Below are 19,668 nucleotides of genomic sequence, written 5' to 3'. Positions count from 1 at the left end.
CATAGAAACATTTATGGAGATGATTTACTCAAAAGGACATAGTAATGACCTTAGTATAGGATGTTGGGCAATCCGCGCGAACTGTTGACAAATATTTGGCGCAACATTTAAAAATGCATTACGTAAGCTTTCTTGAAGCACTCTAATTAAATATATTTGATGTGGCATTGTTTTGTTTATTGAATTAGTAATGCATTCAGGAAAACGGAATTAACGCGTTAAGCGTGCAAACTGTTTCCGTTATACGTAAAAATGATTTACTTAATTTATGTGATGGCTGGAGTTGACGATTTCTTCGACCTGAAACCATGTTGACATATTATATTAATGAAGGAGCCAGGAATTAAAAAAAAAAAACAACAACGGGCGTACAACCAGCGCCGCAAGGTACATGCAATGTCGGCTTCATCTCCGTAAGTTGAACCAATGGTATCGAATTGGTCGAGACGTCCTTATGCCCCCTCACGAATGCACGGGAAAAGAAAAGAATGAGAACAAAGGACACTGGAACCGTTAATTGGTGTACCCGGCGTAGAAAGATTACAGTCTGTGATGAAAGGTCGAAGCTTGAGCTTTGCCCTACGCTAAGCCCAGCACAGGGAGACGACACGCACTCCGCTGGAGCAGCCGCCGCCGCGACCGACGACCGACGCGCGCTGTCTAGCGGTGACGTCAAGTGACGTGGGCACGTGACAGCAGCGAGGGACCGCCCCTGGTGCAGGATGCTGATCGTCCACACCACATGAGCTCAGCTGCCTTCGCGCTTTCGCCCTTTCGCCGCCGCTGTTGTGTTTGTGGCGTGCACGTTGCACGCAGCGTCGGCGTTCAATTTTCGCGTCGTGCTATAATCCGGAACTACAGTCCTATCGCTGGGTGCTGCAGGTATCACAAGGCTGTTGGCAGTTCATTCATTACGTTTGCCGCATACAAGGGCAATCAGCTGCCTTCCTCCATGATCAGCTGGGCCGTGCCTGTGCACGTGGGAGGCATGGAAAGATATGCGGTTTTCTCCACTTCGCTTGCGTCCGACCGCTAAAACTGCTGCTGAGCTGCGCGCGCGCACACACCGCTGTGCGTGCCGTCCCGTGGGAAGTGTGTGCTACGTTGCAAGAGAGCTCCAGGGAAAGTTTGCGACTGCGTGGAATTTGGATGCAGGAAAGGTGAGTGGACTGCACAGAGTGCAATTTATCCTTTCATGATTTTTGACTATGCTTGTGAAGGAAGTGGGGCAGGCTAGTGAGCGTGGCATCAGCTGGTATTCGGAGTTTTACGAGCTATTTTCAGCCAGTAATTAAGGGCTTCGAGTTGGATGGGTTGACTTTCCGGAACCTGCATTTCCGCTTCAGGCAGCACAGCCTATACCTTTAGGTGCCTTTTGTGGTTCACGAAATCTCATCCACACCTAGTGGAATACAAACATGATGTGTAAATGTTATGTTACAGAGCAGGACTGTGTCCGAGCTGCAAAACAATAATTTTGACGGCAGGAAAATTTTGGAGTCGAAAACTATGTTTGTTGTTGCAGATAACATAGGGAACATCTTGCTGTATAGCTTCCATTTGGCCTGCAGTTATAATTAGGCTGTGGCTAAAGGTACGTCGGACGGACCCGATCAATGGTCTTAAAGGTACGTCCGACGGACCCGGTGCGTTTTTCTTCGGGATACGACGGACGGATCCGGGAAATATTTTTCAGAGGTACGGCGGACGGACCCGATCGGTAGGGTTCTTCCGACGGACCCAACGCATTTTTCTCCGATATGGGCCTTGGGATCCGCCGGGAAAGCCGGACGGATCCAACCCGGACGGATCTAACCCAAGCATCGAGTCATTCGTGTTTGTTGGAGGTGTGGTTTGTGCTTACCGTGAGATGCTGTGATGTACGGATTACGTCCTACTAGAGTGCTGTGTGAGACTACGAAGAGTGCTGTGATGAGTGCGCCGATGTCCGGACGGACATCAGCGTGTCCGTTTATGATCGGCGATGTTGCACGTGCATGTCAGTGTTTATTAGGTGCGGTGGTAATTTATTTACACGCGCTGTGCAACAATCAGACGAAAATAAGTCATCGACAATTTGTTAGCCTGCGCTACAGAGCTCAAAACTCGGAAAATGGGAATGCACATGATGCAGTTTTCGCATGTTGGAGTGGACCGAAAATTAAGTGCCCAGCCCACACCGCCGGGATGCGCATTATTACAGGTGAAATGGTTCAGGTTTCAGTAAAATAGCTGCCTAGCACAGCAACTTCCTAAATGTTCAGTCTTTGTACTATTGTTGAAGGCAACTTTATCATTAATAAAGGAACGAATATGCTTTATGTGTTAATGACTAGTGCTTTTTCAACATATGTTCATTTTTTTTTTTTCGTTTTTCCTTAGTTTCCTTTATTTTTCATGCTAGACAAATACAAATAGTACACTTTTAAACTTGTCAGTCCAAAGCTGAACATGAATATCTGCCATGCATGTGACAGCTTTAATGCTAGAAAGGTTGACGTGTATAGCATGTACGTAGACGCTGTGACATCTTAGTGGCACGTTCGGCTACTTGCCCCAAGGTCGTGATGTTTAATGCCAGTGATGGCAGTCGCACTTTGGTGCAGGTGAAATGCAAATGCTTCTGTTCCCTGCAAGATGTCAACGCAAAGTACAAAGCCCGGGCAGTCAAATTAGTCTGGAGCTCTCCACTACGGTATTTTTCATAGCTACATATGTCACTTTAGGATGTGAAACCCTGCATGCCACAGGCAGGCTGCATTGTTTTTTAGATTTTGTAACCTCTCATCTATGTTTTGCAACATTTGGCTAATTTTAGTTCTCAAACAGTTGCTAAAATTAAACCGAAGAAGTTCTTGCATGGTTTCCTGCTTGGATTAATTTGCTAATTGCAGTTCTTTGAAACTTGCATCAATGCTGGACAGTTCAAATAGCAGGCAGTTGAATTACAGAAATGATGTGAATCGTGTATTTCAGTTCTGACAAATGGAGAGTAACGGTCCCCTCCTTTCATGCATAGGTGCCTTTAGACAAATACATACTCGGGTGTGTGATTGTGACGCATATCAAGGGTCAACAGAAGGCCATGTGGAGCCAGTGTTATATTCTTCATGAAGGCTAAAGTAAAATTGTGCAACAGCTGCTGTACCATGCAGAAAAAAATTGATCATTTAGTGTATGATTAACTGACCATGAATAGCATCTTACTCAGAGTATGATGTGATATATATCTGGTTTAGCATCCCAAAATAACTACGGCTATGAGGAACACAATAGTTGAGGGCTCCGGTATAATTTCGACCACCTGGGGTTCTTTTACATGCACTGACACCGCACGGTGCATGACGGCCTATTGTATCGCCTCTTTTGAAATGCTCCTGCTCTGGCTGGAACCAAATCTGCATCTTTGGGTTCAGCAGCCAAGCACTCTAACTACTGAGCCAGCACAACGGGGCCAACTATCAAAATTCATGCCATTACATTTCCTTCTAGCCTGTGGTTTTCTTCACAGAACTAATGTATACAAGGAAAAGTAAATAGCAAGAAAACACTAGTTTTATTGCACATTATATTCACATTTCAGCAAACATTCTCTAGGAAAAAAATTCTCATAATGTTTGCATTGAAACCATGAACAACTAACAATGCACTTACTCCACTCCAATTATTAATGGGCAAGGTTGCATCTATGCTACTACACTGCACTTATCACAAAACCACAAGCCCCATCTGCTTTGGCCAATCACTTGATGAAACTAACAGAGGCAGATGTCGCACACCACAGACTGGTCGTCTCGCAACATATCTCTGCATATGTTGCATTTCAATTTCATGTCTTTCCACTTAGCCTCAACTGTTGCCAGCATTACTAGTCACCCATCTTTTCTGAAATTCCTTTTTACGCTGTTGGGATCAGCATCCTCGTTAACGATGGTTTCAGGAATTTTCGATGCTATCATTTTCACATCTTCCTCATCTGGAAGAACGAAGGAAATGACAAGCTTTGAGCAGAAAAAAAATTAGGTAGACTCCTAATCTCCACCTTAAGGGTATGGTGTGCCAGCGTTAATGGTTCTTGTCTGCAGATCCCACTGTGGATTCCCGTTAATTTACATGCCCTTTGCTACAAACATAATTACTAATTCCTTAATTCATGTCTCTGTTATCTCAGATATACTCATTAGCATACGGTCGTAGGCTGCCCTGTTAGGTGATAGACAACCTGGCATAGACCTCTGTAAGCCTCAACCTTTCTTAATTGGAGCTGAAACGTCCCGGAACATATTTCAAATATAACTTTGTAAGCTTGAATTAACAGCTCCTGCCATGTCGTGTGGCCTCGTGACATTTGGCTCGTGGCACTTTTGGCTTGTGCACAGGGGTCATCTGTTAAATACTGGTTAACGTGCATGAAAAATACATTTTCACACAAACTGGTGGCAAATGGTCAAGTGGTGCACTGCAGATTCTGAAATGTATACCTATATGCATGGAAGGATCGCATCATCACATAACATGATCAAGAGTTCTATCAGTACCTGTAGTTACATAGCATTTCAATGCCCATTAAAGGACCACCTCAGACAATGGTTGTCGTTACCACAAGGCCTGTTCTAACAGTGTACTGACACCATTCCACTGAGCGATGGACATGTATATGCATACCCTAGATAGCTCATGATTGTGGATCTCATTTATTTCTATGACTTCCAAGGAGTTCCTGTCGTCAGAAACCCTACACTTTATGAAATCGGGACAGTTGTCTTGAAAGGTGATGAAAAAAAATAACCAGGTTACCTTGACGCAATGCTAAATTACAGAGGGTGAATATGCTGCATGAAGATACCAAGAAGCTTGTACAAAGAAAAGTGAGAGTGAAATGGCAGGATTTTTGAAACATTTAAATAAACTACAAACTATACTTGTCAAACCTGTCATTAAGGAATAGAAATCATGCAGTAATCAAAAACACAACATGGAGGCCATTTTAGGTCATCTTCACAAAACACATACCCACACCTCACACACAGCTTCATACTTATGAAAGAGGACAAACCAATATGCAAGGAGTGTGGAGATGAACTAACAATAAACCATATCTTACACGTGTGCCAGAGTCGAGAAAATAAGAGGAAACATTTTGTACAATTTTGCAACAGATCCCTTTCCATCCCAGCATGATCCTAGGAGAGACGTGCAAATTTCCTGCATTTTTGGTTTCCTAAAATGCTCCTAAACAAGCTACATCCTAAAGAACATTTTAGCCATTACACACAAAATAAATGCATTAAACCTTGTTCTTGGTGCATGGCAGCATTAGTCGCTTATGCACCATAAAAATCAACACAATGCTGTAAGGTATACCTTGGTTAGCTATGTTATATGAGACAGCTTTCGGTCTGGTGGGGTCCTTATTCACGTGAAAGCGCTGTCATGAGGGTCTATGTCCCAGCGATCAGAAAGTGACCTATTCCAATAATTTTACAAACTGAAGGCGATTCTACAGATTTCTCAAGACTGGAGTGCTCAACTGTTTTATCAACGTCCGCCTGCTTGGACAGCCTGGAGTGAAACTGTTGAAGAGAATACATTTTTGAACATTTAACGCATTTCTGAAGGCGTTGCTTTCAATTACGGGGCCCACAAAAAGCAGCTGAATGTCAAACGCCACCTAGGTAGGCTTTCTAGCAAGACAGCGGTGTAGCGTGGAAAATCGCTCCGCCGGTCCATTGCTGGCGCCGCTGACTTGACAGGTGAACTGTTCAAACTTATAGCTACTGACCACACCTGAAACACTGAATTGCGCATGTTCAAGGCAGAATTTCTCTAACGCTGAGCACTGGTAGCTATCGATTTCGCGCCCAATATTGTGAAAATCTGTCCTCTCTTCGATCATTGATACGTCCACGGTTGAACATTTATGCGCCTCGGGGTGGGCCAGCCGTTGGAACATGGATGCGTGGTTGTAGCAACGATCACTTGCGTGGCGCACTCTGCAAAATTCCAAGAGTCAGCTTCTGCAACGAAATGTGCAGCGCACATTTTCTACCGCGTACCTAAGTCTGGCGATGCATGCATATCGATCCCGATCGTTTCAAAGCTGCGCGGCCGTTCAGTCGGGTCACGCTAACCTCGAGCATGCGGGGGTTTAAACTACATGTACGCAAAATTCAACGACAAGAAAAAGATGCAGGCTAAGCACTTTAGTCTAGTCTTCCCCTAAATACCAAAGAACATTGCTGTTCACAGGGAATTCGGTTCATTCGCGCTTCCGGCTTTCCGGTTGTGCACTCTTGCGGTGCGGTGCAGTAGGTATTCGCCTCGACGAGTCGATGTGCAGCTCGCCGCAGTAGCAGCGCAGGCGTCTAGTAGATTCGGCATGTCTTTTGCCACGGCTCTGAGGCAGAATTTAAACGAAGAATTTAGCTAGAAACATCCTGTTTCCTTGGTCTACATGTGAGGAACGAGCAAAATGCCATTTCACATACATACTTTGGACTGCCGAATGTTCTGCACGGCGAGGTGTGTGTGTGTTGTGCCGACGCTAGATCTTCGGAGGTCGATGCAGGACCTAAGACAGCGTAAATGCTAGGACTAGCTCGCTCGCATTACGGGCAGATCGAGGTGATAGTTTAGTGCGAAGCGAAAGCTGCTCGTGAATGTGCGTATCTCGATGCCAGCTGGTGGAGCTGGTGCAGTACGTAGCATCGCCTGCAGCTATGTGCGTGACAGCGATGCTTGCCGTACACAACCCTAAGTGAAGACCGTGATCTATGTTAGAATGGATGCACTCTTCGTAGCAACTCATCGAGAGTCGCGGCTAGCTGATATCATAGAGGATAAGATTCATTCACGCGTAGCAAGCGGAATGTGGCCGCGTTCGACGTGCATATAGCCATGAGCCTGTATATCGACGTCCGCCGTATCTTTACGAGAATCGAATGGATACGTCGGACGTACCTTTAGACACTTCGTTATAATTATGAATGAGGCACACTTTAAAGCGGGTTTTTTCAGAAACAGCTTTAGCAAGGAAAAGGGAGATTGTGTATGTATCTGAGAACTGGGCAGCATATTTACACTTAACACTGGTCAGTGTGCAGAACTCTTATATGGTAGCACAGGAAAAGTGTCCACTCTAGAGGCCCTCATCTGTCTTAATCGTACCCCGCCTGTTATTACCTCCCTCAAAGGATGGTGGCCACCCCACTGAAATCGATACGGCCTTGGCTAAGCTGAGGTGAGCTACATTACCATTGTCATCATCCAGACTATGCTCTCTGCCAGAAGGGGCCTCTCTTCTTGACCATCAAGGAACCCTCTTCTGTGCCTGTTCACCGTATCCCTGCAAACTTTTGGTTTCCACTGACATACCAGACTATCACTTCTGCCCCCAGCTATGCCTGCCTTTTCTTGAGATCCATTCCGTTACCTTTTCTTCAGCTTTACGTGTTCTTCCTATGCTCATTTCTTGTCAATTTTGATTACACTGTGATTAACTCACATCTGTTCCCTGACCTATTCTGTTATTGTCCTATCTCCAATATTATGCCTATCAAATTCCTATTCATAGCTCATTGCACAATCCTTAAATCAGCTTGTAACTTCTTCGGTAGCCTCCACATTTCCGCCACATGGGTTATTACCTGTAGGATACAACTATTGTATGCTTCTTTTTTGAAGAAGAATGTTGGTAAAACAGCTGTTCATTAATGGCGAATGCCTACCAAATGCCTTTAATGACCCCATTCTTTTTCTAGCAGTTTCACTCCCATGGTGCGTATCTGCAGTTCTGCCTCCCATCTCTAATCTGGCCTCTAATAAATTTATTTCTTCATAACTTCCAATCCTTTGCTGCCTGTCCTAAGCTATTGTGTCTTTCCAAGACTAATTAACTTTCCTTTGGATTTCTTCAAATTTGGGGCTTCTGGTTGCAGACTTGATCAACATTGCATACTTACCTGTAACCCAGCACATGATCCCAAGCAAAAAATGCGCCATCTGCAGTTTATAATCCCTTTGAACTTATCTATGAGGAGGCCACTGCATTTGCCGCAAATTCTTTTAATGCATTATTTTTATATTTTATGCCTGGGAAGAATCCCCAGCAGTGAGTAAACAATGAAGCACCAGTTGTCCTCCCCTTGAGAGCGGTGTGGTCACAGATGAATAGTAATAACCTTCCTCCTGTGTGTCATTGTCACTGTGTTTGTCCCTGCAGCGTGCGTGTAGGCTCTTCTAGGGGCTCTAGATCCTCTAATGCAAGAAAGCCCTTGGAGGTAAGTGCCCATATTACTGACGGTGACTGCCCCCTCTCGTCACCTCAGTGGCTAAGAGGTCAGGCACTCGTCTATTGAGGCTGGATGATCTGGGTTCATTCTCGGCTCCAGAGGATGCATCTTGCAGGGGTTCAACAGCTGCGCCAACTGTGCCATTTTGATACAGCTGCATAGTGCTGCTTCATAAGTGTAAAATGTGTTGAATTTCACCACGCTGCACCAAAATGCCCCGCAAAGGTTTGCCATACTCAAGGACAACTTTCTGCAGCTGTGATATGGGCAGTCCAAACATTTCAGGCACTGCAGCACGTTTCGCTGGCCTTTTAGATTTATTTTGAGATGGCATCACGCCATTATCACGCCTACTCATATTTTTCTCTCTTGCATCCACACGCACTTGTCACAACCTGTGCCCTGAAGCATCCCCATAATGCAAAGGGGCCGTTTGTAATGAGGCACCACTGCTACTGTGTTGCACTGCGAAAAGGCCATGGAGAAATGCTTCAAAACTTCAGCACCATGTTTTAAGCACCACATGCTTTTTATGGATGTATCTAGATTGTTATGTGCCTCTTGAAAGTTTTCAGTATATTGTTGGGCATACATGTGCCACAAGGTTGTTTCTATGCTGTTTCGTTGGCAGACTCACTTTTGATAGTGTAGGAGGAGCACCAGTTAGGGCTTTTGTGTTTGCGCTCATACAGTGAAAGCTTTTTAATTCGAACCTTGATAATTAAAACTTTCGGGGAATTCGAACTACACCACTTATTCCGAGCTAGCTACATAGAGGTCTGTGTATAAGAAAGCCAGTTAATTTGAATGAAAGTCGGTTCCACTACAGATAATTCGAATTACGTGCTGCCGCATCTGGGCGGCCTGGCACTCAGTACATGGCCAAAGACACGCCTCTGTGATAGGGGGGCATAGTTAGAGGCTGCGCACGTCCAAAATAGGAACAGAAGATGAAATCAGGTAAAACGACCAGCTAGCCCACACCAAGATTTTGACCAACGGATAAAGCCTAAATAGTGCCATGACAGGCGCGGCGGATGGCGGCGCATAATGGTAGTGGCAGCTGCCTGCTCTTCACTTCCGCGCAACCTCTGAAGCCTGCAGCCTAAACACTCATCAATTCGACCCTCGTTAATTCAGGAATGCGGATAAATATTTCTGTTGGCGCGGTCCCAGTCAAAGCCCATGAAAGGCTTTGACGTCGGACGGGCACTAGGGGTTTCCAAATAAAAAAAAAAAAATATTATGCGAGAAAAACTTTGTTTTGCGAATGTCCGCCCTCCACCCATCAGTCATCACCGAAAGCACGTGTTAATTCACGATAATCACACCAGCTTTTAGTATCTTTTGCTTCAAAAGACACTTGCACCAGTACGCGTTTCAATGATTGCATGGCAACGGACGATGCCTGCCCCAGACGTGACATGATAAAGTGAAAACAAGGCCTGCGCAACCGGACGAGTGCGGGCACTCTGCCCAGTTGCCCCCCCCCCCCCCCTCTACTGTTTTTTCCTGCTGGAGCTAACATGAAAAGGTAAACACGCCATGAGTTTATCGCTGTGCAGCATCTTGGTGCACTGCCAAGAAATGTGCAGTGAAATGCGACGGTTTGAAGCAGAGGGATGCACTAACGAATGCTTTTTAATGCCTAGTAGCAAAAGTTGAGGGAGGGGGTGAATTATACGAGGCGGCCGTTGTGTGCGTGTAAATACTGTAAATTTTACCTAATTATTATGATTCTTGTCAGTTTTTTCGAGGCCATTTGATAATTCAGACATCGCAGAAATCAAACTGTTTTCTTGGTCCTGTGAAGATCAAATTAACGAGCTTTTCCTGTATAACTTGAGGTGTTACATGTGAAATTTATTTGGGCATCAGCAGGTCGGGAAACACGAAGAAGCCTTAGACTTTCAATTCCTTAACGACGCAGTGGAGCCCACGGCTGCCAAAATAAACATTTGTGGATGCTGGAACATCGAAATATATTAATGTCTGCTTTGTGCACGAATTATATAACCTGATATCCCGAATTATTACCCACCTTGCCATCAAAATATGCAGTCAACCATCATGTCATTGCCAGCCCATAGGAAACGTAAGCCACAGGTCGTAGATCTGCTTGCTTGTCAGTTTTCTTTGCTTACAAATTTGCTTTCTTATCTGCTTTTGGCATTTGCCCTTTCGTCTTTTCGTCGTTGTTTTGTGTTTCTTTTTGCCTCTTTTTCTGTTTTTGCTTCTTTTGTTTTTGTACTGCGCTCACTTTTGAGCACAGACTGATTGCAGTCACGGCTTCAAATTGGGCTCTTCTGGAGCTGCCCTCACAGACACAAGCTGAGGATTTTGCTGTCAGTAAAACATTGTTTTACGAGGTTTGTGAGCGAGATAATGAAAAACCGTATTCTCAAGATTTTTCCATTTTTTATTTAGTCCCCGAAGTTTGAGAAATTAACCTTCTCGGTTCTATGGCTCGCATTCTTCCTTTTTTTTCAATCAATATTTATTGCCTCAGGGCATCAGTAGGGTATGAGATGAAGGATGAATAAATGATTAAATGAATGAAAAATGGTTGGCTGATTTTGTGAAGTCCAGGAGTGAGTGATGATGAGGTCCCTGTGTCCAAGCGATAAATGAGGCAGGATTGGTTGCTGAAAGACCAGCTATCGTCAGGTGCTGGATTCGTGTTTTTTTCAGTGCTAGGCAGTCCCACAACAAGTGGTGAATGTCGGCTTCAACATTTTCGTTTTTACAGATCGGGCACCCTGGGCGGGGATATAAGTGTCGGAAGTGAGACCACGTCCTAGTGACAGCTAATGTGAGGGCAACACCGACCCGGATCCTCCTAAGCGCAACCTCCTCTGCACGGGTGAGACCGCAGGGAAGGGATACCGCACACTGAGGGATAAGTGCACGTGTGCGGCGCGGGAGGTGTTCCTTTCTTGATAAAAGGAGGGTAGCGTCGTCCATTTCAAGGAGCCGTGGCATTGTTGCATCTTGGTTCACGGGGCGGATCGCTAAATCTGTTTGACTTTGGGAAGGCAGCAGGTCCCGTGGGACCCACTTAATGCATACTGACTGTGGGATGTGCGCCGCAAGCTGGTGGATGTTTTGGCATATTTTAGGGCGGCGGCTGACATGTCTGAGCAAACATACTGCTTGAAGTGCGTCAGTGTGGATGACAACGTGGGCTGCAGGGAGCATGGTTATGGAAGCCACGGAGCAGCGTGCCTCCTGAACTGCCACGAGCTCAGCACAGAAAGATGTAAGATGTAAAGGTCTCCATGGACAGTAGATTGCTGTTTTGGCTTCACAGCTTTGCAGGCGTGCATCCACGTACACTACAATGGACCCTTGAGGCAGCTGAGTATCTTGCTCTTCAAATCTCTGGTGAAGCAACAATGTCGAGTTGGCAGATGTTGGTCTGCGGATATCAGTTGGCTTGTTGTCTCCTAACTGTACAAATTTCCAGAGAGGGAGAACTGGGCGCAGCTGGCTGAAGAATAATGTGGACGTTGCATACGCCCTCAGTGCTTGCGTGGAATGTGACAAAGTGGCCTTGAGCCTGCAAGCATCATGGCGCTGCTGCACCAGCTCATCGATGGTGTTGAGCTACACATTCTATGAGCTGGTGCAGCAGCGCTGTGATGCTCGCATTCATTCTTATTTAGTGTAATAGCACCTTGCAATACAAAACGCTTAGTTACAAAAATAGGTACACGAATGGGTAAGTGCCGGTGATAGGTGGCCCTTGCAAAATTCCTTTTCGATTTCATTCATACAATCCGATATTCACATTTCTTCATTTTTGTTTGTGCCAAAAGTAACGTTTCTTCTCTTTTTAACATCTCCAAACTTTGAAGTTGTGCTGCAAAGTGCAGTTCTTTTTTCATGTGAGCTGCTCCAAATCTGAGTTTTACTGGTTCAAATCTTAAAATTTTGCAACTCCAAAAATTGCTACATATCCTATTTCAGCTTTTGCAGCCCTAATCTTAGTGGAAACGACATCAATGGCCTGGTCTTCCGTTGTATTATTGCGCTGCTCTTTCGATCTGGCCCTTCTGCTGCCACCCGATCTTGTCCCTGTCTGTGGTGGCCTACTGCTGGCAGCTCCAGCTGTCGCAGTCGTTGCTGCACCCCACATTCTCAGCGTGTAGCTCCTGGACTTTCCTGGCCATACTGCTGGACCTGGCTAGCATCCTCATGAGCTTCTGGGCATAGTGGACCTAGGTAAGTAACAGGGTTATATGTGCCACCCGTCTTGCCTCTGCTCTAGCAGGGGTCTCCTGCAGTCATGTCCTGCTGCTGCACGACTCAGTCGCTGCGGTAGCTCACTGCGGGCAGTCTTCACTACCCTCACCAGACCATTCCTGCTCCTTCCCGGAGTTGGGATGGTCTCGAGCTAGCCCACCAGTGCTCACATCGGAGCCGCACCTGCACCAGGTATCGCCGTGTTGGGGCTTCACGGATTACCCGGCTCCTGGATACTGCCATAGGTCTCTCCCTACTGCACTTTTTCCGCATCTTTGATTTGTGCACTCCCCTTCTCATTCCCTCTAAACTTCCGCCTCTCCTTCCCCTAGCTGTTTGCCAATCTGCCTTTTTCACAAGATGTAGTGCCCTTTGGGGAGTGTTTGAAAATGTTCTTGGGAAATGCAGCCACCTGCAAAATGACGAAGTGTGTACTTGACAGATACTGCCATCTGTCGCATATGCCTGTCATGAATATGAACTGCACATGGCCCTAGAGATCAGCTCCCAGGGTGTCTAGCGACTGGGAAAACCGGGAATTTTCAGGGAAGTTTTATGGACCGGGAAAAATTGGTGAAATGTCAGGGAAGCAATCAAAAAGCTTGCCAAGTCAGGGAAAATGGCACCATATATTCTGCAGGTGATCGGCGAGCTGTGCTGCCATGCGCTCGCACAGCCATATTTGATTATCGAATTGGCTTGGATGTTCACGGGAGGGGGGGGGGGGGGCGGGGGTTGTCTGCTTTAAGGCTGGCATTAGTGGGCTTTTTATTTTTCATTTTTTAACTCTTAACATTTTTAACGGCCATTAACACAAATGACAGCATTTCAACTAATGTAAATTGCAGAATAAGATTAATAAATATCTGGCTGTTGTGAATTATTTGTATACGCTCATTATTATCAGCGGCTACATTTTCGAGCCTGTTCTTTCAACGAGAAAATTGAACTGGGAAACCTAAAAAAGTCAGGAATTTTGAAAATGGTGGTTTCCTGGTTCCGGTTGCGCCGATCGCGGAGGCCAAGAATTACGCACACGCTGCTGGGGCTGGTGGTTCATTTTCAACCAAGACAGGGGTGCACATGCACAGAGCGGCCTTGTGAAAAAGGCAGATAGTGATGCCACACATGCTGGCCAATGTGTGTTGCAACCAGTATCCCATAGTATCAACCAGCCTACCAAAAAGATGCAAAATTGTAGTTCTTTGCAATTTCAGAGGAGAAATAAACCAGAAAAACTTGTGAGAGCATCTAGTACACTGGTCGCTCGTAGGGTACTGGACAATTCTACTTTAGTGTGTAATCAGCTGGCATGCAGTAAACATTTTATCTTTTGCCTTTGAGCATGTAGAGTGATTACAGCAGTGGGAAAGCATTTAATGTTTTGAACCTGGCAGGATTTTGTAGGTTAACAGTGTCATGTAGAAGATGGTTCCATCACTTGATAGCTCATATGGCAGAGCTGATAAATTGAACGCACATATTTGTCCATATGGATGCTGCAAAACCTAAATCGATTTAGGCAGCATGTATGGGGTGTACAGAATGGCCGGGCAAAGTGACATTGTGGATGCAGCATGGAGACACTGCATGGGAGTGCCTGATAAAGCCTGAACTCTGCTTGCAGCCTGCCCATGCAAAGTGTCACATGAGAGGAGAGGGTGTCTGCTCCTCCAGGTGTGCCAGATGACAGAGGCAAGGTGCCACCTGTTTGGTCCACTCCACTTGACAGCACCATCATTGGACAACTGGCAAGTACGTGTGGTGAAATTTGAGCTAGGCGCCTTTGTTAACTTGTGCAGTGCCAGTGACTGTCATGAGTTTTGCGAAAGATGCTGATTGTCTGTAGAACAACGCTATAAAGTTATGCATGTGACTTATGTGTCACTTTGAGCCTAACCATACTGATACGTGGCAAAGATTCTTCCCATATCTCTTGAAATGATGCTCCTGGGCCAGCTGCAGTCCCTTTATCACCGTCAACCTCCTAACCTCTTCTGCCCACCACACCCCCCGACAAGCCCTACTACACCTGCCTTCTTTTGGAATCCAGCGTGTTACGCTTAGCAAACCATTCGTTACCTTACTTTTGCATTACGTGACCTGACCGTGCCCATGTCTGCTCGATTTTAACCAGGTTGTCACTAACACGCATTTGTTCCCTGACCACCTCTGGATACTTCCTATCTCTTGTTGCATCTGAAATGTGGATTTAATAGTCGATTGGAACGTCTAGCGCTGGCAGTAATTCGGGCACAGCAGGATCAGAATACCAGCCGCAGGGCACAGCTTCAGCGCGAGAGAGATGGGCGCCGGAGACCAGCGATGGTGATGTGGTGATGGCGATGCCGCAGCGTTGTTTCTTCTTCGTCTTCTTTACATTTCCCCCGCGTGAAGAAGTCCCCATCCTGGCGACTCACGGAGAAGAGACAACCAGAGGGTTGTAATACGGCTTGAGGCGGCTAACATGGACAACCTCACGGCCGCGGCGGTGGTGGTTGGAAGAAGAGGTGACTGGCTTGATGACGTAGTTAACAGGGGATGTGCGTTCCAAGACGTGATAAGGTCTGTGTTATTTCGTTTCTAGTTTGCTGGTGGCAGGAACGCATAGCCAAACGAAGCTGTCGGCCAGGAACGTCGGAGTAGGGGTATCGCTATCATGCTGATCTTTGCGATAGCCTTGAGTGTTGGAGGTAAACGTGCGAGCTAGCTGACGGCATTCCTCAGCCTTCTTTACAATATCGGACAAAGCACTGTACTCAGAGGCATCTGGATGGTATGGCAAAATTGTGTCCAGAGTACAAGATGGTTCACGGCCATATAAGAGAAAGAAGGGCGAAAAACCAGTTGTTGCTTTGGTGGCAGTGTTGTACGCGAATGTTACGAATGGCAGTATCTGGTCCCAGTTGGAGCTCCCAGATTCAGCTGTAACATACATTGCGAGCATGTCCCCAAGCGTACGGCTGAAACGCTCCGTGAGGCCGTTGGTTTGCGGGTGGTACGCGGTTGTAGCCCGATTTATCGATTTGCAATACGACAGGAGCTCTTGGACTAATTCGGAAAGAAAGACACGACCTCTATCACTGAGTAGCTCGCGCGGGGCGCCGTGTCGAAGAATGAAGTGGTGCAGAAGAAAATGGGCTACCTCTCGGGCTGTCGCCGCGGGAAGTGCAGCAGTCTCCGCATAGCGGGTCAGGTGGTCGACGGCGGCGATGACCCATCGATTACCGGCGGCACTGCATGGTAGCGGACCATAGAGGTCGATTCCCACGCGATCAAACGGGCGAGCTGGACACGGTAAAGGCTGGAGAGGACCAGAGGGGTCGCGAGAAATCTTGCGTTGTTGACAGGCGGTACAAGAGCGAATGTAACGACGTACGAAATTGTACATTCCCTGCCAGTAATACCTCTGACGAATTCGATCGTAGGTTTTCAGGACGCCGGCATGAGCGCTTTGCTGGTCAGTGTGATGGTGGGCACAAACCTCGGAGTGGAGGTGGCGCAGAATGACAAGAAGCCATTTTCTGCCGTCTGAGTTGTAGTTCTTTCGGTAGAGGAGGCCTGTCGGCGGAGTGCCCGAGGATGCATAGCCGCGGAAGTAGTGCCAAGGACATCTAGCAGGTTAGAAACTCAAGGATCTTGTCGCTGCTCGAAAGGCATATCCTCAATGGTGAGTGCTGACAAGGAGGCTTGAGAAGGGGATGATGAGTTAGGCAAACGCACCGGTGACCGAGAAAGAGCATCGGCGTCAGAGTGCTTGCGGCCAGAGCGGTACACTACACGGATGTCGTATTCCTGAAGCCTGAGGGCCCAGCGCCCGAGACGGCCAGACGGATCCTTGAGAGACGCGAGCCAGCAGAGAGCGTGATGATTTGTAACTACCTCGAAGGAGTGGCCATATAAGTAAGGGCGGAACTTCGTTATAGCCCACACGATTGCTAAGCACTCCTTTTCGGTAATGGAGTAGTTGGACTCGGCTTTGGTAAGAGCACGGCTTGCGTAGTCGACAACGTATTCGGAGAAGCCAGGCTTGCGCTGGGCGAGGACGGCGCCGAGGCCGACACCACTGGCATCGGTGTGAAGTTCTGTAGGTGCAGTAGGGTCGTAATGGCGAAGGATTGGCGGTGACGTCAGAACATTGCGCAGTGTCGCGAATGCATCATCGCAGGCTGGCGACCAAGAGGAGAGGTTAGGGGTGCCTTTCAAGAGCTGTGTAAGGGGGGCTATGATGGTTGCGAAATTGCGAACAAAACGACGAAAGTACGAGCAGAGGCCCACGAAGCTTCGCAGTTGTTTCAAAGTGGTCGGTTTCGGAAAGTCGGCAATGGCGCGGAGCTTCTCAGGATCAGGCAGAACTCCATCTTTGCACACAACATGACCGAGTATTGTGAGCTGGCGGGCACCGAAGCGGCACTTTTTGAGGTTCAGTTGAAGACCGGCGCAGGTTAGGCAGGTGAAGACCTGGCGAAGTCGAGTCAGGTGGGTCGGGAAGTCGGTTGAAAAGACGACGATATCATCGAGGTAGCATAAACAGATGTTCCATTTCAGGCCACGCAGTACAGTGTCCATTATTCTTTCAAATGTGGCTGGGGCTTTACAGAGTTCGAACGGCATGACATTAAATTCGTATAGTCCGTCTGGAGTAATAAAGGCGGTCTTAGCGTGATGTTCCTCTGCCATGGGCACCCGCCAATATCCAGAGCTCAAATCGAGTGAGGAAAAGAATTCTGCGCCTTGCAAGCAGTCTAGGGCATCGTCGATTCGTGGGAGGGGATATACATCACGACGAGTAATTTTGTTGAGGTGGCGATAATCAACACAAAATCGTATGGAACCACCCTTCTTAACTAGGACCACAGGAGACGACCATGGACTACAGGATTCTCTAATTACTCCGCATTGCAGCATGTCATCGACTTGTTGGGCAATAACACGGCGCTCAGTCGGGGACACCCGATACGGCCGCTGATGGAGAGGTGGGCGAGCGCCAGTGTCAATGAGGTGAGAAACAGTCGTCGTGCGTCCCAAGGAAGATTGCGGGATGTCGAAGGAGGAGCGGAGTTGCTGTAGAAGGTCAAGAAGTTGCTCGCGGTGGCGCGGCTCTAGAGCGCTGTCCACAGAATGGTCAAAAAGGTCCCGCTGTAGCGGATCTGAAGCCACACGAGTTGGAGTCAAGGCGTCAACTTGGCAAACAGGGACTGACACATCATCAAAGGCGAACAGAAGGTCCACGGGCTCGATGCGGCCGAGGCACTCCCCTTCGATCAACATAACGGGAGACGCAAGATGATTGGCTACCAGAAGTGTGCAAGCGCCGTTGTTCATGTCAAGGACGGCAAACGGCAGCGGTAAGTGGCGGCGGTGGCCGACAACGTTAGAGGGCACAAAGAGGACTGTTGTGGCGGTGGTAAAAGGGGCAGTGAGGGGAACCAGAACAGCGCTAACGGGTGGGATGGTTGTGTCATGAGCTACGAGGAGTTTGGCCGCAAAACGAGGACATGACTCGGGGAGCAGGGCATCAGATGGTGCATCACTTGGTTCAATGAGCTCTACTTGAGGATTGGTGCAGTCAATGATAGCATGATGCTGGGACAGGAAATCCCAGCCGAGAATGACGTCATGAGAACATGTGGGGCGAACTGCGGCGGTTAGTTTTCCGGCTGAGTAGCGGGTCGTCGGCGCATTGGCGAAATGGAGCGGTGACGTGGTGATGGCGAACAACGAGGCAGGAAGTCCGGAGGGTCAGGGGGTGCTGTTGGGGGACCCGATGGAACGGGGAACTGGGGGGCCAAATAAGGTGGCGCAGGCCGTGCAGCAAAGGCCATATTTATTTGGCGCCGGCAGTAGCGTGTAGTGTGTCCAGGGATGCCGCAGTGGTAGCAAATAGGCCTGTTGTCTGAAGTGCACCATGGAGATGGTGTCTGACGCAAGGAGGGAGCAAAAGTTGTTGGTGCCGAACGGATAGGGGGCGAAGCATAGGGATATGCTGGCTCAGGAAGTGGACTTGAAGTAACTTCGAAGTAAATGCTGGAGCGTAGCTCAGTGGCGCAACGCCGGGCGATGAAACTGTGGGCGTCAGGAACGGCATTGAGGGTGCGACTGGAGCTGATTGAGGAGGAGGATTAAGGACGACTTCAGATACATGTTGCTGGATTGCGCGGCGAAGCTCCGGAACAAGGCCAGTTGGTGTCGACTCCTTAATATATGGCTGCAGAGACAGTTGTCGCGTGACCTCCTGACGTACAAAAGCCTTGATGTCTTCAGAGAGGCTAGATGACTCCCTCTCCACGGCTAGTTCAGCAAGTGATGCTTGAGACTGGCGAATCAAAACACGCTCCTTGCGGAGTTCGTCGTAGCTTTGACAGAGGTCGTATATTTCCTTGACCGTAGTGGGGCCTTTGGCGACGAGCATGTTGAAAGCGCCGTCATCAACTCCTGTGAGGACATGACGTATTTTAACGGCCTCGGTCATGGTCGGGTCAACGCGGCGACACAAATCAACAATGTCCTCAATGTAACTGGTGAATGTTTCACCAGGCAGCTGTAGTCGCGATCGAAGACTCTGTTCCGCGCGGAGTTTTCGGACGGTGGGGCGGCCAAAGACATCAGAAAATTTGGTCTTGAAATGCGCCCAGGTGGTAAAGTCCGACTCGTGGTTTCGAAACCACAGATTAGCGACGTCGCTCAAGTAAAAGATGACATTATTGAGCTTACGATTGTCGTCCCAGTTACTGTGACGGCTGACCCGTTCGTAAGTGGACAGCCAATCGTCGACGTCGTCATCGCTGCTTCCACTGAAGGTAGCGGGGTCCCGTTGACGAAGGGCACCTGTGCAGGTGACTGGCGGATGTAGGTGCGATGAAGTAGGCTCCGTCATTGGGGTAGTCAACGTTCTGCTGCGAAGTTCCAGGGCGAGATGGGTACAGGGAACCTCAGCTTGACCTCCACCAAGTGAAATGTGGATTTAATAGTCGATTGGAACGTCTAGCGCTGGCAGTAATTCGGGCACAGCAGGATCGGAATACCAGCCGCAGAGCACAGCTTCAGCGCGAGAGAGATGGACGCCGGAGACCAGCGATGGTGATGGCGATGCCGCAGCGTTGTTTCTTCTTCGTCTTCTTTACACATCTTT

General features: G+C 47.8%; 1 long non-coding RNA gene across 2 annotated transcripts; it reads left to right on the top strand.

Moving 5' to 3' along the window:
• The first annotated feature begins 733 nt into the window (after window positions 1-733).
• Window positions 734-14,275, top strand: LOC146184115 (uncharacterized). 2 transcript variants are annotated; one of them, XR_014708546.1, is made up of 4 exons: window positions 734-1,160; window positions 11,041-11,154; window positions 12,261-12,515; window positions 14,164-14,275. It is a non-coding gene; the product is annotated as an uncharacterized LOC146184115 (long non-coding RNA). The 2 variants fall into 2 exon arrangements; XR_014708547.1 differs by lacking the exon at window positions 11,041-11,154.
• The last annotated feature ends 5,393 nt before the right edge of the window (window positions 14,276-19,668 follow it).

This window comes from Amblyomma maculatum, chromosome 7 (assembly GCF_055883805.1).
Source record: "Amblyomma maculatum isolate TAMU_Amacu chromosome 7, ASM5588380v1, whole genome shotgun sequence".
Taxonomy (NCBI): domain Eukaryota; kingdom Metazoa; phylum Arthropoda; class Arachnida; order Ixodida; family Ixodidae; genus Amblyomma; species Amblyomma maculatum.
This window is presented reverse-complemented; position numbering and strand designations above follow the sequence as displayed.